We start from the raw sequence: 13,189 nt of genomic DNA, 5'->3' as shown, positions 1-13,189 counted from the left end.
CATACATTGGTTGACTATTGCTAATAAAAAGAAATATAGAAATATATAGAAAGAAAAGAATATAGAAAATTAGGTTAAATTACTAAACAAAAACAGAATTACCTGGAAAAACTCAGCAGGTCTGGCAGCATCGGCGGAGAAGAAAAGAGTTGACGTTTCGAGTCCTCATGACCCTTCAGCAGTTAAATTGCTGTTGTGTTACCAAAGAAAGGAATTATTTAAGGAAACCTGGTATGGTAAAGGATTGCTTTGCTTGATGTTACATATGCAATTACATAAAACAAATTTACAACAGCTTGAAATGCCTCAACTTCAAATCCCAAAGAGGAGATTTGCTTGGCTATCTACATTGGCACCAATATAGAACAGGCCTACTTTATAATGATTTGGTCCTGAGGTGTCAGCAATGGCTCAGTGGATCGTACTCTTGCCTGAGTCAGGAGGTTGTGGGTTCAAGCCCCACTCCAGAGACCTGAGCACAAAATTCAGGTTGAGATTCCCAGTGCGGTACTGAGGGAATGCTGCAGTGTTTGAATGTCCTTTAAGATGTTAAATCGAGGCGTTATTTGCCCTCTTGGGTGGGCGTAAAAGATCCCACGGCAATATTCCAAAGAAGAGTAAGGGGAGTTCTCCCCTTCGATGTCTGGACCAATATTTATGCCTCAATCAACATCAGGAAAGCTGATCATCTGGCCATTATCCCATTGGTGTTTGTGGAAACCTGCTGTGAGCAAATTGTCTCCTGTGTTTCCTGCATTTTATCTACGTTTCTTTATATTCTATGCAGCATAGCCCTGGAGCTAAATAACGTAGATCAGATGTAATTGTCTCAAGATTAGTTAACCATAAATCTGTACTGGCTGCTTATTCCTGATCCAAATGAGTGGATGTGTTATTATTTCAGTTCCAGTCGAAAAGTGAACATTTATTTTCAAAGTTGGCTTCATATAATCGCTTGTCTTTGTTTATGCTGAAAGGGCATTGGTATCTCAAACTGCATCTCATAGTTATTGGATTTAGCTTATGCTCTCCAGTTCCATTTTTTTGTACTATCTATTTAGGGGCGGTGGTTTCTCCTGCAATTTTTAAACATTAAAATTTAGGCTAGAAAATATAAGTGTTGGCTTCAAGCGTGTACAAACATCAGTTGGTTACTTTATAAAAAAGAAATCTGGAATTGAAAGCTAGTTTCAGTAATGGTGCCATGAAACTCTCATCAATTGGCGTAATCTGAAAAAGCAGAACATGCAGAGTTACAGGGTGAAGGCAGGGGAGTGGCACTAGATGCATTGCTCATTTGGAGACAGCCACGATGGGCCAAATGGCCTCCTCCTGTGCTGTAACAATTCCTGAAGTTGTTGGCTTCAGTGCATTGGTTGCAGTGCAGTTTCAAGCCTTTGAAAGAGGGTCCAGTAAATGCAAATTTTGAGCCATGAATCCAGATCACGGTCTATGATTTTAATGCAGTTCTTTCTTGCCATTTCAAAATGAGCCTGGAGAAAGTCTGCAAAAAAGGACAAAAGACCAACATGATTTGTTTCATTTTTGGAATACATCTTAAGTTGTTTATACACATATATCCCTCCGCATTTGTTTGGCTTTTTTATCATGCGAATTAGAAAACGAAAACTTCCTGCACAGTTTGTCAAATGAATAAAATTTCCATTAACTCTGAATTATTTGGGTTGAGATCACCCTTGTTGCATAATCACGACTGGTATCTGCATTCTACAAGGCACATCATAGGTGGATTACATAGTCCGCGTTTAAACTTTAAAGTATGTTTGGGGCCAAGTTAGACTGAGGTTAAAGTGAGACTTTGATCAAATTCACTTTTTGATAGTTTGTTTCAAATTGGCTTTCGTTGACTAATATTGTTAAGTCCAGTTGAATTCAATATATCAATAATCGTGATGAAATGTTTCCATCTGCTCATTTTCTTGGTTCCATGTACAAGGTCAGATCTCAGAGCTTTTATTTTCTCTTTCTGTTCCTGTGATGCACATAATTAGCAATAGCGAAAAGAGCACTGATTTACACTTAACTTTGGCAAGGATCACTTAAAAAGGTAAACCTTTGATACCAGTATAGCAAGTACAGGCTTAAGCAATCTCCTTGAAATATCCAGAATATCTTTCAGAGTAAAGCTTTAATGGCAGAATATCAAAGCCCTTGACAGATTGCCGATGAATAGTTGTTAAAAATATGTAGCGTGTTTTGAAGCATCATCTTCTGGAATTATTTCACTAAGTTAAGAATGCAAATGGATCTTTAATTCGTTGTCCCCGTGTTTCTCATGTGTGGTTGGAAGGTGCTGATTGGTGACAGTTCTTGCATTTTTTGGTTTGGGCAAGGGCTGGAGGAAATAATGTAGTTTGTTCATAATAGTTTATTGATTTTTTTTTTCCGAGAATGGCAAAGCCCTAAGGTTTTGTCATCAGTAGTATTCTACATCTCAATGTAGTGAATGCATTTCGTGCCATCAATCAGGCCTTAGCTCTTCTGAAAATGAGCTTTTAGCTGATGGTCAGCATGAAAGCATGTTTTTGGCTTTGGAATTCCTTGTCTCAATTGCAGCACACTATTCTGGCACATGCTATTCCTTTATTTCTCAAGATTTGGAAAAATAGGAAAGAAAAAGACGTTTATAGGATTTGATTAAAATTGCTTTCGAATGTTTTGACATTTTGTTTGCAATGGAACAGATTTCAATCGGAATTTATTATTTGAGCCACTGACAGACCTTAAAAATTAAACTTAAAAAAGATGTTAGCAATCTGGAAAACTGCACATTAAATGAAAAATGGCAATTCTATTTCACTTTGTGTGGCCTTTTCCATATAACTGCATTGTTCTTCCCCACTTAGTGGTGCTGTTATGTGATAGTAAGTTATCTCTCAACACTAACCCTAGTTCAGTGGCTGTGTGTATCCATTTGGGAATCATCTTCTATAGAATGCGCTGAGTTAGCATTTATAAACTTCACATGAATTACCTTTGAGCGTGGTCACCCTTACCATGCAGTCAATTTGTGAACAGCATGATCCCAGGGATGAGACATATGGGCATTTAGTTTGGTTTCTCGTTTTGGTTGAGGAAGGGATAGTGAAGTGGGGGCACTGGGTGGGCTCCCTTGCATTTCGTTGAATTGTGCTTATATTTTTTAATTCCATCAGAAAAGATCGATGAAGCCTTGGTTTAACAACTCATTCCAAAGACAGCAGCTCTGTGCAGGGCTCCCTCAGGACTGCGCTGATGTGTCAGCCAACATTATACGCTCAAGATTTGGAGCGGGTCTTGAACCCACATTGTTCTGACTGAGACAGCACCGATTGATTTATGACTAAATGAAATAGTATCGTCGTCCTTTGCCCTTTGACCAGAGAGCTAAAATAGCATAGTGAAGAGAATAGCCTAAGTCCATGATCGTAGCCAAGTAGTAGAAAATCAACACTAAAACTTACAAGGTAGAATATTAAACCTCACTCATTCAATAAACCTATTCATAGTTAACATCGATTTATATCAAGTGGACAGCTCAGAAACAGGCCATTGGGCCCAACTGGTCTATGTCAGTCTTTATGCTCCACTAGAGCCTCCACCCACCCTATTGCATCTAATCATATCATCTTATCCTTCTATACTTTGCTCCCTAATGTGTTTATCCAGCTTCCCCTTAAATGTACCTATGCTATTCACCTCAACTACTCCATGTGGTGGCGAGTTTCACACTTTCACCGTGAAAGACTTTTCTCCCGAATTCCCTACTGAATCCATCAGTGACCTTTTAGTGGAAGGAACACTGTCACTAGGAGGAGAAGGAGATGGTGTTAACTGTCGAGCAACATGCCCAGTGCAAATTAAAATTCTGCCATTCTTTCGAATGTCAACTTGATGCCAGAGCGACATCTCCCCTTTCCTATGAGTTTATTCAATTCCAGAGTAAACCAGGAGCTGATCCCGTTTAAAGGAATACGTGGTCTGGCTCCTGACTCCTCAATGAAGCAGACCACACTGTGAAGTGAGGGTGATGATTTAGGATGATGCGGCGCTGCTCCCTTACCACATACAGGCTGGGCACCGGTATTCAGTACCAGGCCTTAGCCTTCAGCGCAGTGGTGGAAACAGGGTGCTTTACCTGGAGAAAGCAGACTCCATTTCATGTCGAGTTGATTTGAGGAGATTGCCTGAGTAAAAAGAAAGACTTCCATTTTCATAGCACCCCCATGATCTTAGGGCATCCCAGGGTCCCTCTACAGCCATTGAAGTATTTATGGAGCAGGATCTTCCGGTCAGTGAGTGGGGGAGGGGTGGGGGGGGGGGGGGGGGGTGCCGCTCGCTGATGCGCAAAATGACACGGGATGGCGTCGGGCGGGGCGTCCCGACATCACCCCGCGTCATTCACATTTCCAGGTCGGCTGCCCTCTGACCTGTCAACGGCCTACTAAGGCCATTAACAAAAAAGTAATTGAACTCATTAACGGATCTGCCCGTCCAACCTTAGGGTCGGCGGGCAGGCCGGGAGCCCTGGCGGGCTTCAGAAAAAGCACGAAACCTCATCCACGGGCAGGATGAGGTTTCATGAGGATTTAAAACTTTCACAATATTTTAAACTAAAAGTTATGGACATGTTCCAACTCATGTGACAGTGTCACATGAGGGGACCTGGCAGGGGAATTTTTTTCTCAGCTTTATTTAAAGTTTAAAATCTGAGCCGATCTCCCTGAGGCAGCACTTTGCCTCAGGGAGATCTGTGCGCGCTTTCATGCGCATGCGCGAAAGACACGCACTCCCGACTGAGGGAATTCCCTCCCGCCCGCACAGGGAGTGCATAGCGCCTTAATTGGCCCGCCCACGTAAAATGGCGGCACGCCCCTGACAGGGGGGGCGCCGATCGGAAGTGCGCCCGCTCCCACACTTCCCCCCCAACAGGGGGAAAATGTTGCCCATGAAGTGCAACAAGGTTGTAAGGTGGAAGTGGCAGCCAATTTGCGCACAGCAAGCTCCCACAAATAAGAATGCAATTAATGACTAAACCATCTGGCATCGTGATGTTGGTTGATTTTTATTTAGTAATCCTGGTTCTTCAACCTCATCAAGGCACATGTATAAATGAGAAGTCAGGGAGGGGAATAGGTTGTATTTTTACAACAAGTATATTCTACTCACTGTAAAGATGAGCTCTGCTGCCTGTGTCCCAACTTGCACCAAATCCCGTTCACCTATCACTCCCTCTGCTCGCCGACCAACATTGGCTCCCGATCGAGTAAAGCCCCAGTTTTAAAAAAAATTCTCATTCCTTTTTTTCAAATCCTCCCGGGGCGTTCCCTTTCTGTCACTGTGACCTTCTGCTACCCTACAACTCTCCCAAATATCTGCCCTCATCTAACTCTGGCCTCTTGAGCAGCCCCGATTTCAATTGCTCTTCCATTGGTGGCCGTGCCTTCAGTTGCCTGGGCCCAAAACTCTGCCTCCCTGCCTCACTTTCCTCCTTTCAAACGCTCCTTAAAATCTATCCCCGGGACCAAGCTTTTTGGCCAGCGGCCCTAACATCTGCTTTTGTAGCTCAGTGTCGTACTTTGATCTATTACAACCCTGTGAAAACTGCAAATTGGATTCCACATTTCCTACCTGGTAACAGTGGCTGCATTTCAAAAAATATTCAATTGGCTGTAAGTGCTTTGGGACATATAGAGGTCAGGAAAGATGCTGCATAAATGCCAATCTGTCTTTTTATCTTTATTTATTTTTAGCGAAGAATTATAACCCCCACTTTACTGTGTATGTGTGCACAACCTCACACAGGCACACAGCCTGACATTCGTATTTTCCACTTGCTTCGGAAGCTGTGGGATGTCCCATGTCGACCACCGCTCTCCCAATCTTGCACCCGATAGGACTGTCCGCTCCCCAGGTGTTTTTACATTTTTCTCAAAACGCTTGTTTTCCTATCCCCAAAAAAGAATTCTGTTTTGAATGGAAAATCACCCTAGCCCCGTGCAGGTTCCACGAGACTTCGGACAAGGACATGCTATTATAACATCCGGATTTACAAAAGGATTTTTGAAAAAAAAGCAAACCCCATTGTTCTCGGCCTGGCTGCAGTTTTGACATGGTGAATGTCTCACTCTCAAAGAGCTTGCGCCTTTGTAAAGAAGCCTGTCTTAGGTCAGTAAAAGACCATAATCTAAACTTTACTACTCTTCTGCTGGAGAATGCCAGGATTTCCTGAATTTATGGATGTATCTGCTATTTAGAGTACAGTATATTGTTCTTTCATTAAAGGAAAACATATTAGGTTTGGATTATCCTGACTTGGGAATAATGATTTACCTCACGTATAACAAATTAATGTTTTATCTTTACTTTCTGCTGCACAAACGAATCCGTGGCCACTGCAGACTCACGCAATATCTATTGTTTGACTGTTTATGTGTTCTGAATGGTATATTGAATGGTGATTTTCCTATGTTTATCTGAACTCCTTGGCCTGTAGAGACGCATGACTAGTTTGTGGTTGAGATAATGGGGCTGCTGCGCCAACAATGGTCAGAAATCTTCCTCAAAACTACCGTTACTCTGTGTATCGATCAACCCTGCGCTGGCTGGCCTACATTGGTTTCTAGTCTTTAATCTCAGTCGCCTCCATGCCAAACCTAAACTGTCCACAGTAGACATACATGATCTACAGTTAGAGGATGACCGCATGTTGTTGTCTGCTCTGCAACAAAGTTCACTGTTGAACTCTCCAATCCTGCATTCATGAATGTTGCAAAAACAAAACCCATATATCAACCTTGGTCAGCCAAATATTCCACCTCCCATATATGTTGAAGGTGAGACTCTGGAATGTGTTGAGCGCTTCCCATACCTCAGCAGCCACCTCTCTCTAAAGGCCACCAGCGATGAGGTGACCCAACACCATATCAGCTGTGTCAGCTCGGCCTTCTACAAACTATGGCAGCAGGGATTTGATAGCAAAGACCTCCACAAGTCAACAAAGTTCCTCGTGTACAGAGCAGTTGTTGTCACCATACTCCTCTACTGCAGTGAGACCTGGACGGTGTATCATAGAAACATAGAAACAAAGAAAATAGAAGCAGGAGTAAGTCATTCGGCCCTTCGAGCCTGCTCTGTCATTCAATATGATTATGGCTGATCCTCTATCTCAACGCCGTACTCCCACTCTCTCCATAACCCTTGACACCTTTAGTGTCTAGAAATCTATTTATTTCTTAAATACATTCAGTGACTTGGCCTCCACAGCCTTCTGTGGTAGAGAATTCCACAGGTTCACCGCCCTCTGAGTGAAGACGTTTCTCCTCATCTCCGTCCTAAATGGTCTACCCCATATCCTGAGACTGTGACCCCTTGTTCTAGACCCCCTCCCTCAGCCGTGCATCCAGTCTGTCCAGCCCTGTCAGAATTTTATACGTTTCAGTGAGATCCTCTCTCATTCTTCGAAACTCCAGTGAATACAAGCCTAGTCGGCCCAATCTCTCCTCAGACCGACAATCCTGCCATCCCAGGAATCAGCGACACAGAAGAGTACTCGTGAAATTCCATCAGCAATGCCTCCGCCACATCTTCCAGATTCAATGGGAGGACCGCTGAACAAACCCTAGTGTCCTCCTTGAAGCCAGCTCCACAAGTGCTCAGGCAAAACTTCCTGCAAAATCAACCTCGATGGCCTGAACGCTGTGTCCGGATGGCTGAAAACCATCTCCCCTGCCAGGTCCCCTTTTCTTAACGCTCAAATGGCCAGTGTTCCAGGGGAGGAGAAAGAAAATGTTTCAGAGACACTCTGATATGCTCCTTGTTTGCGGCAGCATTGACATTAATGACTGGGAGGAGCTTGCTGTCAATCATTCATAACAGCGACAGCTTGTCCATCGAGCTGCATCATGCTATGCGTCTTAATAATGAGGGAGATTGGCAGCAGAGAAAGAAAGAAAAGGAAGCAAATCCTGCACTCCAGGTGCCACTACCTTGTGGGATGTCCTGCCCCAAGTGCCCTATGATCTGTGGGTGGAGAATCAGCCTGTTTAGTCACGTGAAGACCCATGGCAGAAACTCACGACCCTAAGTAGACGTCATCCTCGAATCGAGGGACAGCTACTGCCGATGACAACATTGGCTCCTGGTGCAGCAATACCTTGATTTTCAAATTCTTATCTTTCAGTTTAAAGCCCGGCAGGGCCTGGCCCCTCCCTATCTCTGTAACCTCCACCCTTATAGCCCCACAAACCTCTGAGATTGCCACAATCCTCCAAATTCTGGCCTCTTATGCATCCACAATTTTTTTGCTGCACCATTGGTGGCCGTACCTTGAGCTGCCCGGGCCCTAAATCCCTGGAATTCTCTCCTGCTCTTTGCTTCTGCCCTCCTTTAAGACGCTCCTTAAAATCTATCGCTTTGACCAAGCTTTTGGTCACCTGTCCTAATCGCTCCTTAAATGGCTCAATGTCAAATTTGTGTCTGATAACACACTTGTGAAGTGCCTTGGGATATTTTACTACATTCAGTGTGCTATATAAATGCAAGTTGTTGTTCAGGATATTTCAGATGAATGTAGAACTGAGCGTAGAAGCATTTATTTTAGATATTGAACACAGTCAAGCTTGCGCATGGCCCTATTTCTAAGAAGAACAAGCGAGTTCTCCCTGGTGTCCTGGCCAGTTTTTATCCTTCCATCAGCATCACTATAAACAGATTTTCTTGTCATTATCCCACTACTGTTTGTGGGAGCTTGCTGTGCATGAATTGGTGTCATGTTTTCTACATTACAACAGTGACTACACTTCAAAAGTACTTAATTGGCTGTAAAACACTTTGCGACATCCTGAGGTTACAAACACTACATCATAGGCGGCCTTGCCTTCAGTTGCCTAGGCCCCAAGCTCTGGAATTCCCTCCTTCAAAGAATAATGGATGTCTGAGCTCTCAAGCCAAGATTGCATAATGAGGCTTGACTGAGAGCCCAGACATCCATTAGAGTACTGAAACAGCTGAGTCCCAGGGCAAACATTGCTTGATTGACAGCTCTTGCTTTCTGATCTCCGCCCCGCCCCATAATGAAAATCCCACCTTTGTGGGCACTTTTTCCAAAGGTGGGCAGGCCAAGCTGAGAATTTTCCCCACTCCCACTAACCACCCGAAAGATGAAAATCCAGCCCTAAATCCTCTTAAATGGTTTGGTGTCATACATAGTTTTGTTGCGCTCCTGTGAAGCATGGTGGCACATTTCATGACATTAAAGGCGCTATATAAATAAAAGTTGCTGCTGCTGCTGCTGTTGTTGTTGTGAAAGGCGCTATAGAAATCCAAGTCGTTCTTCTTTAAATGAGAAACTAATAAAAGAATAAAATGCTTAAGAGAATAAAATCTCTGAGAACAAATCCGTTTTCTAACTTTTCCAGTGATTTCTGCCCCTGTTTAGTGAATGAACAGTTTTAATTGAATTGCAAAAGTCTTGATTTATTCATTTCAGTGTTGCATTGCCTCGCTGTACATAGCCAATGTGTTAAACCCTTTTTGCAAGAGTTTTTGTGTAGGTGTCAAAATCAGCTCTTTTTCACCTTATCATGTCCTGTAACCCAAGCATTTTCAGTGCTGATGTGACAAGAGCTCCGACTGAACTGAACTAAAACTGCCTTGCAGGCTGGAAATGCTCAATCTTTGTGATGTGTATAACTATTGGCCATTTTTTATATGCACTGTTGCTAGACAGGAGATGAGCTTTTAACAATCTGTGTGTTGCGCGGCAATTTCTTTGCACTGTGTCTCCTGCCAACACAGTATGGCTGTGCAAGATGGACGCCGTTATGTGTCCGCGCATGCGCAGAAGTTAAGGACTCGTTTCCATTGATTTTAAATAGGCCCGAGCTCGGTAGTTCGCGGGCGTCTGCACTACTGTTCCCTGCATCGCATCGAGCTGGTCCTGGTATCGAATGATGACCCTTTCCCTCTCCTGCGTCCCCCGGCAGCGCAACCTGGGTTGCTAGTTGCGCCCCAGAGGTCCAGAGGTAGCGCCGGAAAGTGATACTCCGACTCTGCGCTGTTCCGCAGCCGGCCAGAGAGCCAGCCTCTGGGCACCAACACCGGCATTTGAGAAGGCAGACAAATGCAGAAATAGAGAGCGGGTAATGAGGGAGAGAGAGAGAATGCTGGTGTGATGCAAATATAATACACAAAGAGAGAGAGAGAGATGTGCAGAGACAGAATGATGCTGAGAGACTTAGATACAAAGTGAGATGGAGAGAGAGAGATAAATAGAGAGACAGTATTGGAAAAATAGAGCAAATTGATGATGTTGTGGAACCAAATATGATTTTGCAAAGTACTGACAGCTACTTTATTTTGATGCATGGTCCATAGTTCTTGAAAGTAAATAAGCAGGGTTCATATCGCATATTGCCCCTGATAAAGATGGCGGCCATGCATGCGCCCTACTGCACATCGTCCTCCTATAAAGATGACAGGCATTAACCTGGGCCTATCATCAGCGCACAACTGCGCATGCAGGACGTTGGCAGCAAACACAGCCTTTTGTTGATTGCAATGAAGCAAATTACATTAATAGACTAGACAGCTCAGTTTGTCCAAGCACTGGGCCAAAGAGCCTTTGGTGTTGGCTTGCTCTTTGGATGCAACGGGGAGGAAAGTCTGATTGTATGAAAATGGCCTTAACAGCCCAATAGCTTGTGACAAAACGTAACGAAAGGCAGCACCTCCGACAATTCCGCACTTCCTCAGTACTGCTCTGGAGTGTCAGCTTTGATCTTTGCACTCCCTGAGTGAACTATAACTTACCATCATTCTCTTTATTCTTGATAGCCAGCGGGTGGGGAGAGTGGACTAGAGTGACAAAGGTGCGGAGGATGCAAGAGGGTCACCCACTTGCGCGGGAGAGAAGGTGTAGAACGAAGTGGGTTGCGTAGAGGAAGGATGCAGGCAGCAAAGTAGCCGGTTGGGAGGGATGTCAATGGACAGAGGCAAAATTGGAGTTTGTACATTCACATTCATTCATGCTGTATTGACTTTTGTAGATTTGTAGTTTGTCCAGAATTATTGAAATTGTTGTAAAAAGAGATATGCTGTCTTTTCGTCTTGCACTCATCAGGACAGATCGCAAGATTACTAACAGTAAAGGGAACAACAATTTATACTGCATGAGAAGAGAGTGCTGATTGGTTGGCAAGTGGACTCTGGTTGGTAGAGGTGTTGCCATGGAGAATGCAGCAGAGAACAGTTATCCCCTAAGCTTTTGTTCAAATTCAAACCAGGCAGGTCGACTCTGATTGATCAAGGCCTTGCCATGAGGAATGAACTAGCAATAGTCAAGTTCTATACTACCAAACCACTAATTACTGAAACGCAATTCACTACATTGAACAGTTTTTTACTGCACAAGTTCACACTAGAGATTTTCTCCCTCTCTCTCTCACTTCCTCCCTCAACCATCCCCATATTCAGATCGAGGGCAGAATGGAAGGGGAAGGTTTGTTTTGAGCGGAGGGGGATTTGTAAAGTTTAGCAACCTGCACCCACCATAAAATAATACTCGAAAATAAACACGATGAGGCATGAAACAAAGGTTGAGAAAGTGGAGCACACGCTTCTAAGGCCCAGCCCATTTCACCCACAGTTTGGGTTGCCAACTCTGTGCGGATATATTCCTGGAATTTGCATCATCCGACCTCTCACCAAGTCAGGTCTGGGGCGGGACTCCAGTTTCTCAAGTTTCTGATGCAGAGGCATTGGGCCACGGCCGATCATCCTGTGCGATTTTGGTCCTTTTGTTTCTCACATTCTTGACTTGAGATAGATTTATGACAGACAGTCAGCCTTAATGGACAATATAGAATTAACATTTGTAGCAAATAAAAGTGGGCCGGGGAAGAGTTATATTTCCAATCCATTTATTTATAAAATAAGTTTGTGTTAATCACTGAGCATTTTAGGCACATTGTTAGAATTCTATCCTTTGCATGATTAATCTTCTTTGTGTCTGAATGTGGCGGAGGAGCAGTGGCATCTGGGGTTACTAAAAGTAACAAAGCAGTTGATAGGACATGAAAGAGCAAAATAAAGCACCAGTGTTCATTATCAGAGTGATAGAATTGAAAAACAAAGACGTTTTATTAAACGTATAACTAAGTGCTAATCTTGATTAGGTTACAAATGGAACATTGCTAACAGCTCTGATCTCCATATTATATTAGAAAAAGATATGGGGCATTGGAGAAGATGCAAAAAAGGATTTAATGAAATAATATTCAGTCTTGGGCTGATAAGTGGCAAGTAACATTTGTGCCACACAAGTGCCAGGCAATGACCATCTCCAACAAGGGAGAAGCTAACTATCGCCCATTCATTCAATTGTATTACCATCACTGAATCCCCTACTATCAACATCCAAGGGGTTACTGTTGACCAGAAACCAAACTGGACCAACCATATAAATACTGTGGCTACAAGAAAAAGTCAGAGGCTGGGAATTCTGCGCGAGTAACTCACCTCCTGACTCCTCAAACCATGTTCACCATCTGCAAGGTACAAGTCAGGATGTTGGTGGACTACTCTCTATTTGCCTGGATGAGTGCAGTTCCAACAATGCTCAAGAAGCTTGATACCGTCCAGGACAAAGCAGCCCGCTTGATTGGCACCACATCCACAAACATTCACTCCCTCCATCACTGACGCACAGTAGCAGCAGTGTGTACCATCTACAAGATGCACTGCAGCAACTCACCAAGCTTCCTTCAACAGCACCTTCCAAACGCATGACCTCTACCACCTAGAAAGACAAGGGCAGCAGATGCATGGGAACATCACCACCTGCAAGTGTCCGTCCCCGCTCCCCCCCCCGGCAAGTCACTCACTATCCTGACTTGCAACTTTCTCGCCGTTCCTTCACTGTCGCTGGGTCAAAATCCTGGAACTCCCTCCCTGACAGCAAGGAGGTTGTACCTACACCACACAGACTGCAGCAGTTCAAGCATGGCAATTAAGGATGGGCAATAAATGCTAGCCCAGCCAGCAATACCCACATCCTATGAAAGAATAGTAAAATAAACCAGAGCTGAGAGGTTATGCATGTTAGGCAAAAAGGAAGACCTTGCATTTCTATCACCCCATTGACGACCTCAGGACAACCCAACATGCTTTACAGCCAATGGAGTGCTTT

Source organism: Cetorhinus maximus, chromosome 4, assembly GCF_964194155.1.
Source record: "Cetorhinus maximus chromosome 4, sCetMax3.hap1.1, whole genome shotgun sequence".
Taxonomy (NCBI): domain Eukaryota; kingdom Metazoa; phylum Chordata; class Chondrichthyes; order Lamniformes; family Cetorhinidae; genus Cetorhinus; species Cetorhinus maximus.
The sequence above is the reverse complement of the archived record's forward strand: the minus strand, read 5'-3'. Positions refer to the sequence as shown.